Here is an 18,691-nt window from a genome sequence, read left to right on the forward strand (position 1 = left end):
TTATTGAATGACAAGATAACCTGGAGATGTTTTCTTTGAACATGTGTACCCTGATTTATTAATGTCACCCCATTAAAATTAATAATAAAAAGAAAAACTTAGTTCTTTTCTACAGAAATGTTATTATTTTTTTTTTTTTTTATAAATTTTTATTAATGTTGATGGGATGACATTAATAATTCAGGGTACATATATTCAAAGAAAACATGTCTAGGTTATCTTGTCATTAAATTATGTTGCATACCCCTCACCCAGAGTCAGATTGTCCTCCGTCACCCTCTGTCTAGTTTTCTCTGTGCCCCTCCCCCTCCCCCTAACTCTCTCTCTCCCTCCCTCCTGCGTCCTCCCTCCCCCCACCCCTGGTAACCACCACTCTCTTGTCCATGTCTCTTAGTCTCGTTTTTATGTTCCACCAATGTATGGAATCATGTAGTTCTTGTTTTTTTCTGATTTACTTATTTTACTCCGTATAATGTTATCAAGATCCCACCATTTTGCTGTAAATGATCTGATGTCATCATTTCTTATGGCTGAGTAGTATTCCATAGTGTATATGTGCCACATCTTCTTTATCCAGTCTTCTATTGAAGGGTTTTTTGGTTGTTTCCATGTCTTGGCCACTGTGAACAGTGCTGCAGTGAACATGGGGCTACATGTGTCTTTATGTATCAATGATTCTGAGGTTTTGGGGTATATACCCAGTAGAGGGATTGCTGGGTCATAAGGTAGTTCTATTTGCAGTTTTTTGAGGAACCACCATACTTTCCTCCATAATGGTAGTACTACTTTACATTCCCACCAACAGTGTATGAGGGTTCCTTTTTCTCCACAGCCTCTCCAACATTTGCTATTACCCGTCTTGTTGATAATAGCTAATCTAACAGAGGTGAGGTGGTATCTCATTGTAGTTTTGATTTGCATTTCTCTAATAACTAATGAAGCTGAGCATCTTTTCATATATCTGTTGGCCATTTGTATTTCTTCCTGGGAGAAGTGTCTGTTCATGTCCTCTTCCCATTTTTTTTATTAGATTGTTTGTTTGTTTGTTGTTGAGTTTTATGAGTTCTTTGTAAATTTTGGATATTAGGCCCTTATCTGAGCTGTTGTTTGAAAATATCAGTTCCCATTTAGTTGGCTGTCTGTTTATTTTGATATCAGTTTCTCTTGCTGAGCAAAAACTTTTTATTCTGATGTAGTCCCATTCATTTATCTTTGCCTTCACTTCTCTTGCCATTGGAGTCAAGTTCATAAAATGTTCTTTAAAACCCAGGTCCATGAGTTTAGTGCCTATGTCTTCTTCTATGTACTTTATTGTTTCAGATCTTATATTTAGGTCTTTGATCCATTTTGAATTAATTTTAGTACACGGAGACAGGCTGTAGTCGAGTTTCATTCTTTTGCATGTGGCTTTCCAGTTTTCCCAACACCATTTGTTGAAGAGGCTTTCTTTTCTCCATTTTGTGTTGTTGGCCCCTTTATCAAAAGATTACTTGACCATATATATGTGGTTTTATTTCTAGGCTTTCTATTCTGTTCCATTGGTCTGAGTGTCTATTTTTCTGCCAATACCATACAGTTTTGATTATTGTGGCCCTATAATATAGTTTAAAGTCAGGTATTGTAATGCCTCCAGCTTCATTCTTTTTCCTTAGGATTGCTTTGGCTATTCGGGGTTTTTTATAGTTCCATATAAATCTTATGATTTTTTGTTCCATTTCTTTAAAAATTGTCATAGGAATTTTGATGGGAATTGCATTAAATTTATATATTACTTTGGGTAATATGGCCATTTTAATTATATTTATTCTTCCTATCCAAGAACAAGGAATATTTTTCCATCTCATTGTGTCTTTTTCTATTTCTCTTAGCAATGCCTTGTAGTTTTCGTTATATAGGTCCTTTACATTCTTTGTTATGTTTATTCCTAGGTATTTTATTTTTTTTGTAGCAATCGTGGATTATTTTTTTGAGTTCGTTTTCTAATATTTCATTGTTGGCATATAGAAAGGCTATGGACTTTTGTATGTTAATTTTGTATCCTGCGACCTTACTGTATTGATTTATTGTTTCTAGTAATCTTTTTGTGGACTCCTTTGGGTTTTCGATGTATAGGATCATATCATCAGCAAAAAGTGATACCTTTACTTCTTCTTTTCCAATATGGATGCCTTTTATTTCTTTGTCTTGTCTGACTGCTCTGGCCAGAACTTCTAGCACCACATTAAATAAGAGTGAAGAGAGTGGACAACCCTGTTGTGTTCCTGATTTAAGGTGGAAAGTCCTCAGTTTTATGCCATTTAATATGATGTTGGCTGATGGTTTATCATATATGGCCTTTATCATGTTAAGATATTTTTCTTCTATACCCATTTTGTTGAGAGTCTTAAACATAAAATTGTGTTGTATTTTATCGAAAGCCTTTTCTGCGTCTATTGATAAGATCATGTGGTTTTTGTTCTTTGTTTTGTTGATATGGTGTATTACGTTAACCGTTTTACGTATGTTGAACCATCCTTGAGATTCTGGGATGAATCCCACTTGATCATGATGTATTATTTTTTTAATATGTTGTTGTATTCGATTTGCCAGTATTTTGTTTAGTATTTTAGCATCTGTATTCATTAGAGATATTGGTCTGTAGTTTTCTTTCTTTGTGCCATCCTTGCCTGGTTTTGGTATGAGGGTTATGTTGGCCTCATAAAATGTGTTTGGAAGTATTGCTTCTTCTTCAATTTTTTGGAAGACTTTGAGTAGAATAGGAACCAAGTCTTCTTTGAATGTTTGATAGAATTCACTAGTATAACCGTCTGGGCCTGGACTTTTATTTTTGGGGAGGTTTTTAATAGTTTTTTCTATTTCTTCCCTGCTGATTGGTCTGTTTAGTCTTTCTGCTTCTTCATGACTCAGTTTAGGAAGGTTGTATTGTTCTAGGAATTTATCCATTTCTTCTAGATTGTTGTATTTGGTGGCATATAGTTTTTCATAGTATTCTACAATAATTCTTTGTATATCTATGATGTCTGTGGTGATTTCTCCTCTTTCATTTTGGATTTTATTTATTTGAGTCCTGTGTCTTTTTTCCTTGGTGAGTCTTGCCAAGGGTTTGTCGATTTTGTTGATCTTTTCAAAGAACCAGCTCCTTGTTTTATTGATTTTTTCTATAGTTTTTCTGTTCTCTATTTCGTTTATTTCTGCTCTGATTTTTATTATCTCCTTTCTTCGGCTGGTTTTGGGTTGTCTTTGTTCTTCTTTTTCTAGCTCCTTAAGGTGTGAAGTGGTTTACTTCGGCTCTCTCTTGTTTGTTCATATAGGCCTGAAGTGATATGAACTTTCCTCTTATTACTGCTTTTGCTGCATCCCAGAGATTCTGATATGTCGTATTTTCATTTTCATTTTCATTTGTCTGTATATATCTTTTGATCTCTGCGCTTATTTCTTCTTTGACCCATTCATTTTTTAGAAGTATGTTGTTTAGTTTCCACAATTTTATGGGTTTTTTCCCCTTTTTTACAGTTGAATTCTAGTTTCAAGGCTTTATGATCAGAGACTATACTTGGTACAATTTCAATTTTTCTAAATTTGCTGATATTGTCTTTGTGGCTCAACATATGGTCAATTCTTAGAATGTTCCATGTACACTAGAGAAAAATGTATACTCTGTCGCTTTGGGATGAAGTGTCCTGTAGATGTCTATCATATCCAGGTGTTCCAGTATTTTGTTTAAGGCCACTATATCTTTATTGATTCTCTGTTTGGATGACCGATCTAGAGCCGTCAGCGGTGTATTGAGGTCTCCAAGTATGATTGTATTTTTGTCAGTTTTTGTTTTAAGGTCAATAAGTAGCTGTCTTATATATTTTGGTGCTCCTTGGTTTGGTGCATATATATTAAGGATTGTTATGTCTTCTTGACTCAGTGTCCCCTTAATCATTATGAAATGACCATTTTTGTCTCTGAGTACTTTTTATGTCTTGTAGTCAGCATTATCAGATATGAGTATTGCTACACCTGCTTTTTTTTGGGTGTTGTTTGCTTGGAGTATTGTTTTCCAACCTTTCACTTTGAATTTGTTTTAATCCTTGATGCTTAGATGAGTTTCTTGTAGGCAGCATACAGTTGGATTTTCTTTTTTAATCCATTCTGCTACTCTGTGTCTTTTTATTGGTAAGTTTAATCCATTTACATTTAGTGTAATTATTGACACTTGTGGGTTCCCTATTGCCATTTTATAAATTGCTTTCTGTTAGTTTTGTATCTTGTTTGATTCTTCTCTTTTGTTTTTCTATTGTTTGTTTTTGTTTGTTTGTATTCCATACTTCTTTCTTCTGTTGCTACCTTTTTTAAGTCAAGTGTTTTTGTGGTGGTTTTTTCAAGGGTGGTTACCATTAAGTAATGAAAAGGGTATCTACCATATTCATTGTAGTACCCTTTCTTATGAGTATTTCTACGCTTCATCATCCTTTGCTACTGTTAATCTTCATCTTTTCTCCCCTTTTTTTTTCTTTTGTTGTCACAGTTTAAGTTTGGTTTTATTGTTTTCTTGGTGGAGCTGTTACTTGTGGTTTTGTTTTCTTCTGTTCTTTGAATCTGGTTGGAAAACCCCCTTTAGTATTTCCTGGAGTGGGGGCTTTCTGATGATAAATTCTCTCATCTTTTCTGTATTTGTGAATGTTTTTATATCTCCTTCATACTTGAAGGATAGCTTTGATGGGTATAGTATTCTTGGCTGAAAGTTTCTCTCTTTCAGGGCTTTGAATATTGGGGTCCACTCTCTTCTAGCTTGTAGAGTTTCTGCTGAGAAATCTGATGATAATCTAATAGGTCTTCCTTTATATGTTGTATTCTTCTTTTCCCTGGCTGCCTTGAGAATTTTTTCTTTGTCATTGGTTTGTGTCATCTTCATTATGATGTGCCTTGGAGTGGGTTTGTTGGGGTTAATAAAACTCGGTGTTCTGTTTGCTTCTTGAATTTGAGGCTTTAGTTCTTTCCACAGGCTTGGGAAGTTCTCATCTATTATTTGTTTGAGTATATTCTCCATTCCATTTTCTTTCTCTTCTCCCTCTGATATACCTATTATTCTTATGTTATTCTTTCTGATGGAGTCAGACAATTCCTTAGGGCTTTCTCGTTCTTTTTTATTTTTGAGTCTCTTTCTTCTTCTCTCTGTTGTGCCTCAAGTTGCTTGTCTTCTATTTCACTAATCCTATCTTCTATCTGGGCTGTTCTATTAGCTAAGCTTGTTATTTCATTTTTCAGTTTGTGAATTGAGTTTTTTTTTTTTTTTTAATTTTTTAAAAAAAAAAATTTTTTTTTTTATTTATTTTAGAGAGGAGAGAGAGAGAGACAGAGAGAGAGAGAAGAGGGGGAGCTGGAAGCATCAACTCCCATATGTGCCTTGACCAGGCAAGCCCAGGGTTTCAAACCCGCAACCTCAGCATTTCCAGGTCGACGCTTTATCCACTGCGCCACCACAGGTCAGGCCAGTGAATTGAGTTTTTAATCTCTGTTTGATTTGTTTTTATAGTTTCAATTTCCTTGGTAATATATTCTTTGTGATCATTGAGTTGTTTTCTGATCTCCCTAAATTGCCTTTCTGTGTTTTCTTATATATCTCTGAGTATTTTTAAGATTTCTATTTTAAATTCTCTGTCATTTGGCTCCAAGGCTTCCAATATGTTAAATCTTTTCTCCATAGATTTTTCCACATCTATTTGTGTTACCTCTCTATCTTTTGTATCCATAATATTCGATTTCCTTTTTCTTATTGGCATCTGAAGGTGGTCTTGTTGATAGTGTTAATTAGAATTAAAAAAGAATAAAAAGGGGAAAAAAAAAAGGGAAAACACTCCACACACAAAAAAAGTAATAATTTATTATTTCCCCCTTTTTTCTTTCTTCTCCTCCCCTCCTCTCACCTCTTTAGGGAAATATCGTGATGACCTGTGAATTATATTATGCTAAATGGAACAAAAACTGCCTATAACGGAGGGCCTGATTTGGGGTGAAGAGTTCAAGGGGCAAAAAAGGGAGTAGGGACCTACTAAATGCAAAAAAAAAAAAACAAACAAAAAACAAAAACAAAAACAAAAAACAGGGAGAATATCTTAGACAAGCACAAAATGATTTGCTGGTAAGTGATGGTCGACTAAGAGATATAATGAGAGGGATAAGAGGGAAACAGAAAAAAGGAGAGAAAAAATAATAATATTTAAAGAAGAAAAAAATAAAAATAATAAGTAAAAATCTGTTGTAGTAAGTGGAGCGAAGACTAAATACAATGGAGACTTTGGGTTGGGAGGAATGCTAGTGAGTTAAAAAGCAATGTAAAAAGTACCCAAAATGCCACAAAAACAAACAAATAAAGGAAAACCAAGAACAAAAGCAGAAAAGAAAGAAAAAAAAAAAAGAACAAACAACAAAAAAACCCAAAAAAACTTGAGTCCCAAATTAAATAATTTGTTCATGATTGAGGATTAACTGGGAGGAAAAGTAAAAGGAGAAAAGAAGAAACGAATAGAAAGGAAAAAATAAGAAAAAGAGAGAAACGAAGGAAGAAAAAAAGGAAAGGGAAAAAAAACAAAAAAACAAAACAAAAAGAAAACAAAAGGGGAGAGAGTGAGAGTTAAGGGTTTTGGAGTGTAACCCTTAAGGATAGTAAGGATGAAGAAAAGAAATAAAATGTAACACTCATGGGTAGTGTAGTTCAAGAAAAGGGTAGCATAAGATGGGCAGAGAATAAAAGGACCGAGGTGGAGGAAATACAAATAATATTAAAGGCAATAAGAAAGAAGAAAGAAACAACAACAACAAAGAATTAGTGGAACAAGTTATAAAGTCTGTGGATTTTTCTTGATTTTGAGAGGTTAACTTCTTCCTTTTTCTTTTCTCTCCCTCTTCCTGGTCAGTGACTCTGTACCCCAGGTTCTGCCCCTGTGTCACGCTTAGGTAGGGATTTGCAGTTGATGGGATTCTATGGCAATGTCATATAATTGGCTTTAGTCTCGCTGGTAGTCAAGGCTTGTTGGCGTTTGCAGAGTCCAACAATGAGAGAGTTTGCTTTCCTGGAGTCTCTCCCCTAGTCTCCCCTTCCTGAATTAGCAGCCTGGTGATCCAGCTATGAGGCTGCCACCGCTTCTGTCTGGGGAGTAAGAGGCTCAAAGAGCTGGGAAATCCCCACTCTATCCTCACTCAGCGCAAGGCTCTGGGTAAGGCTCTGGCAGTCAGAGCCTCCAGCGTAATCAGGTGGGGCTGGGAGTCAATTGTTGTCAAGGTGACTGTTCAGCGCCTACCATTCAGTTGGACCACTCAACCCAGGCTTTCCACACTTTGTAGCCTGTTTTGGCTGGGAAGAAGATGCACTATTCGCTGCTTGCTGTATAGATCTTAATATCTGCCAAGTCCCTCTTGTTAGGTATATCCCTGAATATGGAGGCTCTGTCAATCAGAAGTTGCCCCCGCCCCTTTAGCGAACGGCACTGAAAAATATTATGCCTCTTGTCTTGGATCGCTGAACTGGGAGAGATCTTATCAATTAGAGCCCCGTAGGTGCGCAGATTTCCTGGGTTAAGCTAATTTCAGTGATTGGATCCGCAGCTGTGCTCCAGAGAGTATTTCAGGCTGCCTGCGCGCCCCTCCCCCAACGCTTGATTGTTAGCTTGAATGGCTGGGTGAGGTGCCCTGCCCAAGGAGAGAATCTCCTGACTAGGAAAGTCAGGTTTGGCGCCCCTCCCGACTGCGGCACAGGGGTGCGCGCGGCTTCTCAGCGCACGCCGGTAGCCGGGACTCCCGGACCGCGGCACGGGCAGCTGCACATGTGGGTTGACTCACCACAGGCATATTCCCTCCTTGGCAACAGTCCTTTCGCTTTCTGTGTGTGTGTGGTACTCCGGGATGCTCCGAGGATATATTTTTCTGTTTCTAGTTGAAAAATTTGTTGAGATTTTGGGGAGATCTGTCGGACGCGCTGCTCACGGCTCCATTTCCGTGACGTCACCCTGTTATTTGGTTTTGAATATCTTTTTTTCCCAAATTTTGATCTGTATGGCAGAGGTCGGGAACCTTTTTGGCTGAGAGAGCCATGAACGCCACATATTTTAAAATGTAATTCCATGAGAGTCATACATATGTTTAACACTAAATACAAGTAAATGTGTGCATTTTATGTAAGACCAACACTTTTAAAGTACATTAAGTCTCTGAATTCTTTTTAATAACGTTGTTATGCTGTTGCTAACCAATGATGAATAAAGTACTTCTTACCATTAATGCGACTTCTGGTGCTGCATGGTTTTGCTGATGGCTTTGTAGTCTGGTTGATACATGGTGAAGTTAAGCTTCATACAGGCGTTGAGACTTCCATCCATTAAACATGATCATAGGTTGGTCTTAATGTTCTTTAGATGTGAGAAAGACTGCTCACATGCATACGTAGAGCCAAACATTGTCAGTACAGCAATACTCACACGCAAGCGCATTCTAAGTTTTGACAATCAGCTTGTCCGCGGGTTGAAGTTTTTTCATTTCTCCCCACTTGTGTTTGCTCACCAACTCTGCTTGCTGTCGTGCAAGTCTTCCAAATCTTCATTCAGTGACTTGAACTTATTCACCCACGTCTGAGGCCTTCAGGTCAGCAGCTTGTAGCTCAAAATCTCTGACGGAGACACCAGGTTGGCGTTGTCCACTGCACACTCGTGTGGATGGGTGATGAACTTAAAAAGACGAGTGCACTCACGAAATTCTCCAAAGCATGCTTTGAATGACTGCAGGAGATTAGATGTGAAGCCCGTTAGCTGCTGGAGATCAAGATGTTGAGCAGGGTCGCTTGCTGTGCATGCATCTTTAAACTCTCCCAGTTTTTCAAAGTGTAGTAAACAACCTGTTTCAATGTCCGCGATGAAGAGTTCCAGCTTGTTTTCAAATGCAAACACTGCTTGTTGAAGGGATAAGACTGTATTTCCAATGCCTTGCATTTTCACATTGAGCTGGTTCAGATATTCAGTCATGTCCACGAGATAGTAGAACTTCAGGCGCCACTCAGTGTTAGCTAACTCAGGATGCTCGACGTTTTTCATTTCAAGAAAAGTCCGGATTTCACTCAGACAAGCCGCGAAACAGCTGAGCACCTTCCCTCTTGACAACCAATGCACGTGGCTATGCAGAAGCAGACCAGCATAATTATTCCCAACTTCATCCAGCAGTGTTTTAAACTGGCGATCATTTAAAGCTCGAGCAACAATAAAGTTGACCACCCGAATGACCAGACCAGTGACATCACCTCACCAAGCTGCTCGCCACACATCTGAGCACAAAGCACCTCCTGATGTAGGATGCAGTGAAAACTTAGGATGGGTCTCTTTTCATGTTCACGAAGAAGCGCTATGAATCCTCTGTTTTTCCCCACTATGCACGAAGCACCATCAATACACACGGAAATAAGTTTATCCATCGGTAGATTTTTTTCTTTAGTGAACTCAGTGAAAGACTTGAATAAATCCTCCCCTCTTGTTGTCTCTTTCATAGGCAAAACAGCAAGACTTTCCTCATGTAGTGTATCACCAACAGCATACCTTACAATCACGCTGAACTGGGATAAATGGCTTAGTCTGTTGACTCATCCAAAGCGAGAGAAAAGAATGGTGCTGCATTTATGTCCTTCACTTGTGTTGCCTCAATTTGATTTGCCATCATGATGGTATGATCGTGAACAGTTCTTGCCGACAAAGGCATGTCTTATTCGTTTGATTATCTTGTCTTTATCCGAAAAGTGGTCAAAAAGTTCATTGGCAACATCAAGCATGAATGTTTTGGCATACTCCCCATCTGTGAATGGCTTTCTGTTTCTCACAATTGCTAAAGTACCAGTAAAGCTAGCCGAATTCCAGTCACCTTGTTGGGTCCAAACACGGAGTTGCTGCTGACTAGCTTGCACTCTGCACAGTAGCTCTTGACATGCTTTCTTCCTGCTGTCCCCCGCTGGATATTTCAATGCAAATGTAGTATGGCGTCTGGTGAAGTGCCACTTTATATTTGACCGTTTCATCAATGCAATTTTATTATTGCATATTAGACACACTGCAGAACCTGCTCTCTCCACAAAGGCGAATTCCTCTGTCCATTCCTGCTGTAAAGTACGATACTCCTCATCTTTTTTTCTTTTAGCCTTCTTTGTCAAAAGGGTTTCTGCAATTAGCTAGCTGACTACTTGATTTAAAGGAGGGGAGTTTTCTTCCTGACCTCACAATGACCCGTGTATGTTACTCATTATCCAATAAAAATTTGGTGTTGTCCCAGAGGACAGTTGTGATTGGCTCCAGCCACCCGCAACCATGAACATGAGCGGTAGGAAATGAATGGATTGTAATACATGAGAATGTTTTATATTTTTAACGTTATTATTATTTTTATTAAATATTTGTCTGCGAGCCAGATGCAGCCATCAAAAGAGCCACAGCTGGCTTGCGAGCCATAGGTTCCCGACCCCTGATCTATGGAATCTTGAGTAAATCTTTTTTTTTTTTTTTCATTTTTCTGAAGCTGGAAACAGGGAGAGACAGTCAGACAGACTCCCGCATGCGCCCGACCGGGATCCACCCAGCACGCCCACCATGGGGCGATGCTCTGCCCACCAGGGGGCGATGCTCTGCCCATCCTGGGCGTCGCCATGTTGCGACCAGAGCCTTGAGTAAATCTTTTAAAAATATGAATATAAAAATAAAGTGAATGGACCAGATTATAAAGTAAGGAATACACACAGGTAACAAACTGTAAAGAGCTGCAAAAAGATCCCAAATATTATGGGCTGAGACAGATTCACTTTTTCTCTGTGTGTTGATCTTGAATAATGAACTGTCGGGAGCCGATCCACAACTGCTGGCTGACAAGGTCACAGCAGAAGAAGACCCACAACTGCTGGCTGACAAGGTCACAGCAGGAGAAGACCCACAACTGCTGGCTGACAAGGTCACAGCAGAAGAAGACCAAAAACTGCTGATTGACAAAGTCACAGCAGAGAAGACCAATGGCTGCGGGGTGACAAAGTCACTGCAGTGAAGACCAATGGCTGCGGGGTGACAAAGTCACCACAAAGGATAGGCACAACGATACTCCCCCCTTTGACTTTTTGAATTAATCTGGCCTTATATCCCCCCTTTTCTGGGTGTGTGCTATTATTTGTGGCACAGGGATAATAGTACCATGCTTTCCCTGTAGATTCGTAGTGATTTCTTTGGAAATGAGACAGAGGGTGTAAGTTCCACAGAAAAGCCTGTAAGCCCCTTGAACTGGGCTCATAAGACATAAGAGGCTGGCTATGATATCCCTCGTAAAGGGTTAAGTCTGTAGGAGAATGTAAAGCCAGGAGGCAGGGCCGGGGCCACTATCACAGCAGCCCAGCCCATGCAGGTTCGCATTGGATTCGGACAGTCGGTAAAGAAACAGCGGAGCCAAAAACTGATGGGCCATAGCCTTTAATCCTACCTTGCACCCGGTGGGCAAGTAAAAAATACACACTGGGCTCCAAAACCCAGTCACACTCAGTGCTCACAAAGCCACTGACTTATCAGAGTTTCCTAGAATCAAAGGTTTCTAGCTCACCAGCCTTCTTCTCCTCAGTTCCCCATCTCCTTCCTTATCCCAGATACAAACTCTGCACAAACTGGCATCTCACTCAGCACTCCGCCATCTTGGCTGCTTCTCCTGGCCTCCTCCACGTGGCCTCCTTTAGCTGCTGGCTCTACTCTCTCCGCTCTCTCATGCTAACCTCAGGAACCAAGAGCACAAAACTCCCGCTCCGTCCCTATTTTATAGTGTAGAAATCCAAACCCTTAATCCAATATACAAAATAGGGAAGTCTCTAATACAAAGTCACTTTCTGAGGCATGATTGGATTCTACCACCCCACATCAAATAAGGTAGGAAAGGCTTAATCCCAAAACCAAGCCCCAGGCTACAAGGATTCTGCCTGCCTTTAGCCCACCCCAACACACATTAATATCACCTGGGCAACGGCATCTTTAACAAAGTGAGCATAATACATTTTATCTGCCCAACAATAGGATTCACAGGTCTGTGAGTTGCAGATTGCCCAGGCTGTTGTGGAGAGCCAGCAGCGGCAGGAGGCCGGGGCTGAGGCTGAAGCTGAGGCTGGGTCTGGAGCTGCAAGGTCTGCGGAGCAGAAGGCGGCAGCAGCCCGGGGTTTGAGCCCGGCAGCCGGAGCTGGTGTTTTCAGTTCCTCTTTGGAGGATGAGGAGAATCGGGCTGGAGTTGCAATCCGCAGTCTCCAGAAGGTAAAAGTGCAGCTGGAAGGAGCACCTACTACGGCCCTGGTAGGTCTGCAATTTTGGGACATAGGCCTGGAAATGCTTTTCGGAGCAGAGATGGAAATGCTGACTGCCATTGTCACGTGCTCCTCTTTGGGACAGTGTAAGACCTGCCAGGATGGCAGGGATGAGGGGGGTGGCTGACGCCCCATGTGCGCGGACTGATTTCCTGGACTACGACCGGAGTGGGCATTGGCTCCTTTGTTGGATGGACTTACAGATTATGGATTTTGGACAATGTGAAATACCCTGATGGGGGTGGGGGGTGGCTTTGCTGGAAGCACTCCCCTACCCCTGGAAGCTTTTCCCGTGGCTAGAAAGAAGGCCAAGGACATTTTGCGCTTTGGGCAAAGTGCTCAGAGACTGGTGAAATGTACTTTTGTAATTGTTGAAACTGTATGATTTTTGCTGTTGTAATCTGTGTAATGTTCTAATTTCCTTGCACAGGAATGCTGGTGATGTCAATTGTGGGTAGTAAAGTGAGCATAGGGGTGGATTGTTGGGCAGATAAAATGTATTATGCTCACTTTGTTAAAGATGCCGTTGCCCAGGTGATATTAATGTGTGTTGGGGTGGGCTAAAGGCAGGCAGAATCCTTGTAGCCTGGGGCTTGGTTTTGGGATTAAGCCTTTCCTACCTTATTTGATGTGGGGTGGTAGAATCCAATCATGCCTCAGAAAGTGACTTTGTATTAGAGACTTCCCTATTTTGTATATTGGATTAAGGGTTTGGATTTCTACACTATAAAATAGGGACGGAGCGGGAGTTTTGTGCTCTTGGTTCCTGAGGTTAGCATGAGAGAGCGGAGAGAGTAGAGCCAGCAGCTAAAGGAGGCCACGTGGAGGAGGCCAGGAGAAGCAGCCAAGATGGCGGAGTGCTGAGTGAGATGCCAGTTTGTGCAGAGTTTGTATCTGGGATAAGGAAGGAGATGGGGAACTGAGGAGAAGAAGGCTGGTGAGCTAGAAACCTTTGATTCTAGGAAACTCGGATAAGTCAGTGGCTTTGTGAGCACTGAGTGTGACTGGGTTTTGGAGCCCAGTGTATGTTTTTACTTGCCCGCCGGGTGCAAGGTAGGATTAAAGGCTATGGCCCATCAGTTTTTGGCTCCGCTGTTTCTTTACCGACTGTCCGAATCCAATGCGAACCTGCATGGGCTGGGCTGCTGTGATAGTGGCCCCGGCCCTGCCTCCTGGCTTTACAGAGAATTCCTTCTTAATCATGTTAAAAAGAATAGATTGTGACTTGTGAATGGGTAGGAAGCAGTGGCTGTGCACAGAGCACCCTTCGGCCTTCACTTAACATTTTTTCCTCCCTAGCCTTTTCATGTGATAAGTAGAGAAACATTCCTTTCTTCCTGCTTATTTAATCTGCAAATAGTGGTATATTCTGAGAAGAATAGAGTCAGAACTTAACTAGTGTTTAAATAAAATGTAGGAAGTAATAACAGTTAATGTCTTGTGTTGCTGCTGGGCTATCTTGCAAGTGCACTCTGCATATCTTTGGGTGAAAGCTATCCTTAATGTTATGTTAATTTCTTTAAAGGCAAGCCTTTCAGAATCTTGTAGGACACTGCATAAACTCAAGGCCATTTACCTGAGCAAGTGGTGGTCCATTGTTAGTCGTCTGCTAAATCTCTCTCTGCCCCTTAACTCACAACAGACTAATACTTTAAAAGCTTTTACTGATGTTGTTATTCAAGTTATTTTGAATGATTTGCTACCTGATTTGTGACTCATAGATGTAAATTAACTGTTATCCGGAAACATGAAAACATAGTGAAACAAAAGCAATAATTAACACCATGTGATTGTAACTCAGTGTGCGTGTATAAAAAGGGAGATATACTAGCATTGAGCAGAGATGCCTGGCAGTAAATGCTAACCAGAGAATAAAGAGAAAGAAAAGAATTCGGCTCTCTCACTCCATTTTCGCCGACGCCGTCTCCTCCTGTGGGACCCCTGGATCCCCCCCGGGGCTGGACCCCAGTGTTGGGCAGATAAAATGTATTATGCTCACTTTGTTAAAGATAACACGAGGAGGCCGTCGCCCAGGTGATATTAATGTGTGTTGGGGTGGGCTAAAGGCAGGTAGAATCCTTGTAGCCTGAGGCTTGGTTTTGGGATTAAGCCTTTCCTACCCTTTTTTGATGTAGGGCGGTACAATCCAATCATGCCTCAGAGAGTGACTTTGTATCAGAGACTTCCCTGTTTTCTATATTGGATTAAGGGTTTGGATTTCTACACTATAAAATGGGGATGGAATGAGAGTTTGGGCTCTTGGTTCCTGAGGTTAGCATGAGAGAGCTGAGAGAGTAGAGCCAGCAGCTAAAGGAGGCCACGTGGAGGAGGCCAGGAGAAGCAGCCAAGATGGCGGAGTGCTGAGTGAGATGCCAGTTTGTGTAGAGTTTGTATCTGGGATAAGGAAGGAGATGGGGAACTGAGGAGAAGAAGGCTGGTGAGCTAGAAACCTTTGATTCTAGGAAACTCGGATAAGTCAGTGGCTTTGTGAGCACTGAGTGTGACTGGGTTTTGGAGCCCAGTGTGTATTTTTTACTTGCCCACCGGGTGCAAGGTAGGATTAAAGGCTATGGCCCATCAGTTTTTGGCTCCGCTGTTTCTTTACCGACTGTCCGAATCTAATGCAAACCTGCATGGGCCAGGCTGCTTTGATAGTGGTGGCCCTGCCTGCTGGCTTTACACCCGGCAATGAACTTTTAAGATGAGATTAATAGAGATGAAGGATAAAAAGAAAGTACAGAAAAGTAAAAAATACATAAGAAATAATACACCACTTTTCCTGGAGATTAGAATGTGTGTATTTAGTAAAAAACAAAAGGAGGACCCTGACCGGTTGGCTCAGTGGTAGAGCGTCGGCCTGGTGTGCAGAGGTCCTGGGTTCGATTCCCCGCCAGGGCACACAGGAGAGGCGCCCATCTGCTTCTCCACCCCTCCCCCTCTCCTTCCTCTCTGTCTCTCTCTTCCCCTCCCGCAGCCAAGGCTCCATTGGAGCAGAGATGGCCCCGGGCGCTGGGGATGGCTCCTTGGCCTCTGCCCCAGGCGCTAGAGTGGCTCTGGTCGCAGCAGAGCGATGCCCCGGAGGCAGAGGGGCAGAGCGTTGCCCCTGGTGGGCGTGCCGGGTGGATCCCAGTCAGGCGCATGCGGGAGTCTGTCTGACTGTCTCTCCCCGTTTCCAGCTTCAGAAAAATACAAACAACAACAACAAAAAAAAAAAAAAAAAAAGGAGGAGGAGGAGGAGGAAGGGGAAGGGGTAGAGGAAGAGAAAGAAAAAGAAACCTGGTCCACAGGAAAGAATATGTAGTATGTCTTTAATATGCCAATCATCTAGAAAACAGAAGTGTTACAGTCCAAAGAAGCCTTAAAGTTCTCAGAGAAAGGAAAGTTCCAATGCACAGAATTTTAGGAAAATTTGCCTTGACTGCCCATAAATCCTATGTCAATATCTCTCCTCACTGAATGTCTTGTGTATACTAAGCCAATATAAAAGTAATGTTCTCATTACATATCCTATCAACCACCAATGACTGGATGATGTTTAGAACTACCAGAAAAATAGCCAGAAAGTAATAGATGGCATTAGTAACTCTTTACCTAACAATAATTACTTTAAATATAAATGAACTAAATTCTCCAAGTAAAATACACAGAGTAGCTAAGTAGATATATAAACGTGATCCAAAGATATGCTGCCTACAAGAGACTCACCTAATCTTAAAGACATTCATACTCAGAAAGTGAAGGGATGAAAAAAGATATGCCATACACATGGAAACCAAAAGAGAATAGGAATAGCTATACATATATCAGACAAAATAAACTTTAATTTTTTCTTTTTTTTGAAAAAAATATTTTTCTGAAGCTAGAAACAGGGAGAGACAGTCAGACAGACTCCCGCATGCGCCCGACCAGGATCCACCGGGCACGCCCACCAGGGGGCGACGCTCTGCCCACCAGGGGGCGATGCTCTGCCCCTCCGGGGCGTCGCTCTGTCGCGACCAGAGCCACTCTAGCGCCTGGGGCAGAGGCCAAGGAGCCATCCCCAGCGCCTGGGCCATCTTTGCTCCAATGGAGCCTCGGCTGTGGGAGGGGAAGAGAGAGACAGAGAGGAAGGAAAGAGGGAGAGGTGGAGAAGCAGATGGGCGCTTCTCCTGTGTGCTCTGGCTGGGAATCAAACCCGGGACCTCTGCACGCCAGGCCAATGCTCTACCACTGAGCCAACCGGCCAGGGTCAAAATAAACTTTAAATCAAAAGCTGTAACAAGAGATAAAGAAGATCATTATATAATGTTAAAGGAGTCAATTCAGGAAGAAAATATAACAATTATAAATATATTTGCACCTAAGAGCAGAACACCTAAATATATTAAACAAATACTAATGTATCTGAAGGGAGAAACAGAAAAAAACTACAATGATAATAGGGGACTTCAGTATCTCACCTTCAATAATGGATAAATCATCCTGACAGAAATAAATAAAGAAACATTGGATACAAACTATGCTTTAGAGCAGGGGTCTCAAACTCAAACTTCGTGGATTAGTCTGCGGGCCGCACAAAATTGTTTGGTGGGGCGAATTTTGAACTTCGTGGATTAGTCTGCGGGCCGCACAAAATTGTTCGGCGGGCCGCGAGTTTGAGACCCCTGCTTTAGAGCAAACAAACCTAACAAACATATATACAACTTTCTACCCAACAAAACAGAATATCTCTTCTTGTTTTTAGATTTTTATTTATTTATTTTTTCAGAGAGAGAGAAGAGAGAGAAAGGGGGAGGAGCAGGAAGCATCAACTCCCATACATGTCCCGACCAGGCAAGCCCAGTGTTTCAAACCGGCAACCTCAGGGTTCCAGGCTGATGATGCCCTATCCACTGCGCCACCACAGGTCAGGTCAGAATATCTGTTCTTAAACACATATAGAACATCTCCAGGATAAATCAGATGCTAGGCTACAAGTCTTAAAACATTTTTTAATAAAAGTATACATCTAGGCCCTGGCCGGTTGGCTCAGTGGTAGAGCGTCGGCCTGGCGTGCAGGAGTCCCGGGTTCGATTCCCGGCTAGGGCACACAGGAGAAGCACCCATCTGCTTCTCCACCCCTCCCCCTCTCCTTCTTCTTTGTCTCTCTCTTCCCCTCCCGCAGCCACGGCTCCATTGGAGCAAAGATGGCCCGGGCTCTGGGGATGGCTCTGTGGCCTCTGCCTCAGGCGCTAGAGTGGCTCTGGTCGCAACATAGCGACGCCCCTGGTGGGCAGAGCGTCGCCCCCCTGGTGGGCATGCCGGGTGGATCCCGGTCGGGTGCATGCAGGAGTCTGTCTGACTATCTCTCCCCGTTTCCAGCTTCAGGAAAGAAAAAAAAAGAAAAGAAAAGAAAAAAAGTATGCATCTAACCACATGATACAAAATTAAAAATCAATAATAGAAGAAATACTGGAAAATTCATAAATGTGTGAAAATCAAACACAATCAACAATCAATGGGTCAAAGAAGAAATCAAAAGAGAAATCCAAAAATATCTTGAAACAAATGAAAATAAAAACACCATACCAAAACTTATAGGATACAAGGAGTTCAGAGGAAAGTTTATAGAAATAAACACCTACATTTAAGAAAAGAGAAAGATCTGAAGCAAAAAACCTAACTTTATCCCTCAAGCAAGAAAAACAAACTAAGTCCAAAGTTAGCAAAAGGAAAAAATAAAGATCAGAACAGAAATTAATGAAATTGAGACCAGAAAAACAACAAAAAATATGAATGAAACTAAGAACTGATTATTTGAAACTAAACATAACCAACATCTTTAGCTAAACTATTTAAAAAGTGAAAAGAGAGTCAAATAAGTAAAATCAGAAATGTAAGAGACATTAATGACAAATACCACAGAAACACAAAGAATCATAAGAGATTACTAAAACAATTATACACCAACAAATTAGATAGCCTAGAAGAAATGAATACATTCCTAGAAACACATATCTAGCAAGAATGAGTAAAAAAAAATTAAAAATAAGAACAGATCAATAACAGGTAAGGAGATAGAATCAGTAATCAAAAACCTCCCAACAAAAAAGACCAAAAACTGATGGCTTTACTGGTGAATTCTACCATTTAGAGAACACCAACCCATTTAAAAATCTAACAAAATAAAAAACTAAGGAGGAAGAAACACTTCAAAATTCATTTTACAAGGCCAGAGAAGGGCACTGCAAGAAAAGAAAACTATAGGCCAATATTGTTGATAAAAACAGATGTAAAAATCCTCAACAAAAATATTAGCAAACATATTTCAACAGTACATTAAAAGCATCAAACACCATGATCAAGTGGGCTTTATCCCTGGGATGAAAGGATGGCCCA

At 41.1% G+C, this 18,691-nt stretch overlaps 1 protein-coding gene across 1 annotated transcript in view; it reads right to left on the reverse strand.

Moving 5' to 3' along the window:
• SYCP1 (synaptonemal complex protein 1) overlaps positions 1–18,691 on the reverse strand; it is a 93,155-nt gene that overhangs the window by 19,934 nt on the left and 54,530 nt on the right. The gene's annotated exons all lie outside the window — the stretch shown is intronic.

This window comes from Saccopteryx leptura, chromosome 11 (assembly GCF_036850995.1).
Source record: "Saccopteryx leptura isolate mSacLep1 chromosome 11, mSacLep1_pri_phased_curated, whole genome shotgun sequence".
NCBI lineage: Eukaryota > Metazoa > Chordata > Mammalia > Chiroptera > Emballonuridae > Saccopteryx > Saccopteryx leptura.